This window comes from Lissotriton vulgaris, chromosome 12 (genome assembly GCF_964263255.1).
Source record: "Lissotriton vulgaris chromosome 12, aLisVul1.2, whole genome shotgun sequence".
In the NCBI taxonomy this organism is placed as follows: domain Eukaryota; kingdom Metazoa; phylum Chordata; class Amphibia; order Caudata; family Salamandridae; genus Lissotriton; species Lissotriton vulgaris.
The window spans coordinates 552,427,736-552,434,518 of NC_141700.1; the positions used below are offsets into that span (position 1 = coordinate 552,427,736).

The window sequence follows — 6,783 nt, forward strand, 5'->3', positions numbered from 1 at the left end:
TTGCTTCCAGTACCTGGCTTGCAAGAATGGAGTGGAATCCAATTTTCCTTAAATTCCTAATTTGGCCCCTTGGATGGAGAGCTTGCTTAGTCCCTTTCTCTTTCACACACATTGGAGTATAGAGCTATCAAAGGTTGTTAGCTGTCTTTCCGTGTGGCACTGAATCTGATCAGCATCAAGGGTCAGATTTCCTGTGTACTCGCCAACAGGGCGTAAAAGGCATCCCTTTCTTGTCCACCGTCCAGGTCACAATGTCTTAGCCAATATTCATGTTCCCAAATTCATCATAGTAGATGGTGCTGTTTCTGGTGGTGAAGTTTATCGTCTTTAATTCTTCTAACAGCTCCTCTCCAGCCTGGATGCTATTCACCGTCCTCTAGAAACGCACCGCACGGCTATCTCTATCATTTGATAGCCACCGAGGCAAGGCTGGCTGTGGCAGAACTTCAAGAGGCCCTGAAGAGTACCAACAATTGTCTGATAGATTCCAAAGCCTGGGCATCACTTTCTGGGGTTTTCTTCCCAGAGTCTGTTGGCATCTCCAGATTGTTCGCTTGGAGTCCAGTCAGAACTTCAAGAGACCCCATCCGGGATACCAACAATTTTCCGATAGATACTGCAGTCTGGGCAGCACGTTCTGGGGTTTTCTTCCCAGAGTCTGTCGGTGTCTCCCGAGTATTCGCTTGTAGGCCAGTCTGTTCACGAATGCGCTGCAATTCAGCATCAAATGCTCGGACAGGCTTCTCACCTGAGGCCTGTAATTGCAATGGGTGGTGCCTCAGGGCTGGGACCAGCTTGTAGCTTGGTATCCTCCGAAGAGCTTCATTCAGCTGCTGCATCTTATTCAGCTGCTCCTGCGCACTACGCAGCTTAGCGCGGACCTCTTCAAATGCATTGCGAAGAACTGTACTGTCTTCGATTAGTTTCGATATTGTATCCAGCAGCATCTCCACGTGGTTCTCATTCTCCCGCTGGAGCTGGGCGTATTTCTGGTTGTGGCTCTCCAACGCGCGCCGGTTTTCCAGCTTTAGGGAGTTATACTGCGCCTGTAAGTCCAGGAGCTGCTTCTTGGCTCCTTCATGCTGGTTCTTCAGGGTCATGTGCCGAGAGGGGAGGGTGACGTCGGGGTTCATGGCGCCTTCCTTCTCCTTGCTCAGGGCTTCTTGAGCTTTTAATTTATGTACCACAAAATCTTCCTGGGTCTTGTGCTCCGCACGCTCCTTCTCAAGGGACTGCTCCAGACTGGACCGCTGCTCATACATCACTTCCACCAGGCCGGAGAGCGTCTCCTGCTGCTGTTGGAACTGGAGCTGTGAGTGCCTGTACAGGTAGATCACGGACCCCAGGCACGTCACGAAGGCCAGCAGGCAGAAGACTACCTGCAGAATCCGCGTCTGCCTGCGAAACCCGCAGGCGCAGAGTCCCATCATGGCCGGAGAGCTTGGTTCCTCTTCAGGAGGGCCGGGCCCTCGGACTCCCGTGATCATCTTGACCGCAAAGTCCGACTGACAGACTTATGGGCCCTGCGCGGCCTTATCTAGCCCTGCTCAGCCCCCCGGATTATGACGTTATTGTGATTCAGAGCACCGCACTGTGACGTCGAGTCAACGCGCCTTGCGTCCCAGACAGCATCAACCCTGGCTGTCTAAGTAGTCCGGGCCCTGAGCAGTGCAGCTGGCGCCTTTCCGGGGCACGCCTGGCCCTTCAGTGCTGTGAGAGGGGCTCCTCGACCCCTGACATGGATGGATGCAATCAAAGACTCTGAGGCGAATCTTCCTGCAGGAAGCACGTGGCCTTCGACGCACAGCGCATCCCTTTTTCCGTGGAAGTGGCCCGTTTCCACAACGCTGCACTCTGTGCGTCCGAGGGACCAGAGAGTCTGCAGCCAAACTCTCACCAGATCTGACACCAGAACACCTCCTGTTACCAGAAACACACAAATCACGAGGTCCCCAGCCAGGTGGAATACAAAGAAATAGGAATAAACAAAGTTGTAGGGCTGTCCATCATTAACCACAATCTAAGTCGCTCTCTAAGTGCGCAGGTGCTAACGCGTCTTTAGCCCCTGAGTGAGGCTGCTTGCGGCCCACGCAGGGAGCCCCCATAGTAGAGCCGCCACCACCTTAGTGCCACAGGAGGGCACACCCGACAGGCTAGTGTTTGGACCCACTGGGGGGCCTGTGCTGTTAGGTTGAATTTTTCATGAAAAAGTCCCAGCTCTACCGCCCATCAAACTAACCAGGATCAGAAAACCTTCCAATAAGGGCACTGTAATTATGTGACTTTTTTTATTCCAGCGTTTTCCACATAATTAAGAATTTGCCGCATGGGCTGTACAGTCCATAATCTGCTGCATAATTTACAGATTTTGGGGAAAAAAATGTTTTTAGCTTAAACAAGTTACTTACATTTTTTTTAAACAGCAACCCATGTGTCATGCAGTGAAAAGCCCTTCACAAAAGTTGACTGGTCATCTTTCAGAAGTTTATTGGTACTGAGATGAAATCTTTGCTAAAACAGTGTTAAAATTGGTGAAAAGTACCACATTTTGAAGTCATTCTATCACAAAATGTGCTGTATTATGCGACCTAATTTGCCTCTTTTTGCCGAATAATTTAGTCAGCACGGCCGCTTAATTTGGTCATCTCCTGCTGCTTAATTCCAGAGGCGCTGCCTATAAACTAGACCCCACTCCTAAACATGTTCCCTATGTCCATTCATTTATAGTCCCGTGTCTATCTTAAATGTGTTTTTTCGTGTGTTCTCGCATGCGGGCGCGCGCACTGAAGTTGCTTCAAAGTGTAAAAAAATGTAAATATGACCTAAGAAATACGTGTATTTTCTTTTATGATGCAATGCCCAGCGTGGGAGACCTACTCAGGACCTCTCGGATGTGGTTTTACTCAGCTATGCCGCCGAGCTTCTGTGAGACGGTTCCCACAGGGGAGCAGTAACGCATGGCCGCCCGCCTTCCTGCCTACATATACTCTCTGTCTCGTGCGCCATGAAAGAGTGACTGGGCCATGGTCCATACACACCCTTTGCATAGGAGCACTGCAGATTTGCCCTGACAGCAGCACGCGCGGAGCAGTGTGCACTAAATGTAATTTAAAATACGGATCAAACATTAATTAGTACACAGCCGGCATTTGCCTTGAGCGATGTCCAATCGGCCCTGTTTTGTAATTGGTTAGTTAATGCAAAATACGTTTTTTCCAAAGGCAAGTCAGTGCAATGCTGATTTTGTACTGGCGACTCAGCGTCGCCTTGTTATCTATATGCCAGCATTTGTAAAGCACAGCTACCTCCGACGGAGGTGTCCCAGCAGTGCTGGGGGCCCTCGGGAAGATTAAGCAAGCTATTGCCCAGAGTCTCACAGTGCTGGGCTAACCTGCCGCCAGAGGCGGGGATCGAACCGTGAACCCTGTATGGAGTCAGGCACCCTGGCCACTGCGCCACACCTCTTCAACAAGTGCCTCATTTCTGTTTCAAAGTGCTGTAAGCAATAGCTGTTGTGATTGCACCGTTTAATATTGCTCAAATGGGCCTCAGACACATTAAATGCTAGTTGATTTTGCAGGGGATTCAAACTCCTGCTCCGTGCCAGTTAATAGTTGTGAGGTACGTCAGATCTCTGGGGCCAGCAGCAGTGCATTCTGGGATTCACCGGGGTACGTACGGGCCTAGGAGCCCCCCAGGGGGCGGTCTGCGGTGGGTGAATGAGTGGCCCCTGGCAGGGGGCCGCTTGGCAGCTCCAAGGCCGCCTGTCTGTCTCCCCGTGGTGGGATTCACTCATTCATTGAAATCAACGCCGTGTTTTCGTTTCCGTCTCCATCAATAGCGTGCGCTGTACGGGCAGTTTCTGCACATGCGACTGCCCCCTGGCCCCGTGTAGTGTGTGACGCGGCCGTCAGTATTCTGCCATGTCATGGCAGGGTTCTGCTTTCATCATCGTCCAGAGCTACCAGCAAATATGCTGACGTGAAACAGATGTAGGAAAGTGCACCCCCATTTCTTCCCCCATAAAGCACAAGGTGAAAAGAGCACGCACTGGCCGGTGCCAACATTTCATCGAAACCACAGGCGCTGTGAAACCACCAGTGTAGTTTTGTACAGTAGCCGTTTGAAATCGGGTGCAGGTAGGTTCACTTTTCTACTTTTGAGGTGACATCTCCAGGCAGGTCGTGCAAAGAACAGATGTTTAAAGCCTGCGCGTGTGGGATGAAGGCCCCTGACGTCGCTTGGAACCCCTGAACTCGCATGGGGCCCCTGGGTGGCTCTGTGCATCCCCATGTTATTGAACACCCCTGCCTCTGGTCTGGGCCACTTTGGACGATAATGGCCTTCAGTGCAGGGATTCTTGGAGCCATTATGGGACTATGTTGGGTCACCTGACTGCTTTAGAGTGGGCTGCGGGAGATGGGTTATGTCACTAGAGCCTATAGATGCTATACATACAGTACCATTGCAGGCATTGAAACGGAATGGAACTCATTTTGAAAGTTCGAGGTTTTTCCCAGAAATTGACATGAATCCAGCTCTCCTGGGTGTACTGTGGACACTCTTTATTAGAGAGCCTTCAAGTATTTTTGCTCAGATAAACCAGAAGTGTCCAGGACTTCATATATATATTTTTTAGGATATCTTGTGTCTACACTTTGTATTGTATTATAGTGGGGATATCACGTGCCATTCGTCCACCACCCCACCACAAAGACACTTTACAAGTGGTTGGTGTTCACTGCGTAGCTTTTATTACTTGTCAAATAACACCATTATTATTTGTTGATAAACCTTCCATTTTGACCAGTTTAAAAACCATAACATACTCCCATTACTGAACATAAGGAGTCGCAGTATACATATGCACCCCCAGGTTACCATGTAGTTACAATTCGTCATCTCTATATCCATTCTTGAGGTGAGTTGTACCAGCAGGACACAACCCAACCCCTTACCATTACTTCCACATAAGGAGTCGCAGTACATATGCGCCCCCCGGTTACCATGTATTTACAATTCGTCCTCGCTAGATCACTCTTGAGGGCTGTTGTACCAGCAGGACACAACCTATACCCTTACTATTACTTCCATATGAGGAATCATGTTGCTTCATCTAAGCACCGGCTACTAGGGTAGGGCCGGAGAGTCCAGGGCCACCAGCAGGACAGCCCCCTCTCCCGCCAGCCCAGAGCCCCAATGACTGCCCCCCTGTTCCAGGGTCAGCCAGTTTCCGCCAAAATAAATCCCCGGCCTTTTCCTCTTGTCCGGGACCCCGCCACAGGGCAAGGAGCCCACTGGCGCTCTTGCCCTCCCCCCCCCACAAAAAACTGCTTTAACTTTTTGTCGTAACGCTCTGGGCTTCACCTTTTGTATGTGACGCTATGCCCCCCCAGTATAGTTTGGACAAACAATTCCATGCCTTTATTAAGCGCTCCCTGTAGATGGGCCATGAGGTCCCCCAAATGCAGCTCCTCCAACCCTATTCAATGATGGTGAATTCCCTTCACCCTGTGCGCTCTCTCCTACGGATGCGCCAAAATCTGCCCTGCTCTGCTTCTACAGGAATTACCACCAGCAGTGCGCCAGCCAGTTTGCCTTTGTCTTACGTCCTCCATGTTAACTGTGCGGCGCACCCCCTCCATCCTCCCCGAAAACTGCTGACGCTTAAAGGCCAGAGCCAGCAACTGGCAATTTAAGTACCGCTAGCCTAAAGCACCTTGATTGGCAATTCCCCACATTGCCTGTGTATTAAAGTTTATTTATTTTTATTTTTTATTTTTTTTCCCTTCCCCCTGCTGCTGGGATGAGCACTTAAAATGCCTTACCCATTCAATGTTACTTGAGCTGCGCACCCTCGGTCCCCACCGAGTACTGATGACGCTCAAAATACGTAGCAACTCCGCATGTCTGTGACTGTCAACCTGAGTAGAGTTACCGTAATATTGAATTTGTCCACCCTTCCACCTTTTGCTTGTATAGCAAAAACTCAGCCGTCTGTTATTGGGAGAGCCTACAAATGCCTTACCCACTCCTTGGTAAATGTGCTGCGCACCCCCTGTCCTTCCCCAGGACTTTGCCACCTGTTTTTGGGACGTCCATGTTAATTGTTCTGCGCCCCGTACTCCTCACCTCCACCTCTTGCTCGTATAACATGCCACAAAACTCAGCTACCTGTTATTGGGAGAGCCTACAAATACCTTACCCACTCCATGTTAAATGTGCTGCGCACCCCCAGTCCTTCCACCGGACTTTGCCACCTCTTGTTGGGACGTCCATGTTAATTGTTCTGCGCCCCGTAGTCCTCACCCAGGACTTTGCCACCTATTATTGGGACAAGCCTTTTACATGCCTTACCCATTCCATGTTCACTGCGCTGCGCACCTTCAGTCCTCGCCGAGGGCTTCACCACCTGTTAGTGGGTGCCTTACCCATTCCATGTTAGCTGTGCTGTGCACCTTCAGTCCTCACCGAGGGCTTCACCACCTGTTAGTGGGACGAGCCTTCCAAATGCCTTACCCACTCCATCTTAATTATGCTGAGCAGCCTCAGCCGTCACACAGGACATTTAAGTACAGCTTTCCTAATATTGAAAGCTGTGTAGTGGTACAACTCTTCATCCCTATCCAAGCCGATAATTTTCATTTCCTTGCAATCTGGTTTCTGACAATGCCACAGCATTGAAAGGGCTCCTGCGCAGTTGCAGATAGTTACTTTCCTTCCCGACTCAGGTAATGACTGCCTGCTCGAGCTTTAAACCTCCCTGCTGTCTTTGATGCCAAA

General features: G+C 50.3%; 1 pseudogene; it reads right to left on the reverse strand.

The window, feature by feature from the left end:
- Positions 1-256: 256 nt before the first annotated feature.
- Positions 257-1,427, reverse strand: LOC147677715 (Golgi integral membrane protein 4-like; annotated as a pseudogene).
- Positions 1,428-6,783: the final 5,356 nt, after the last annotated feature.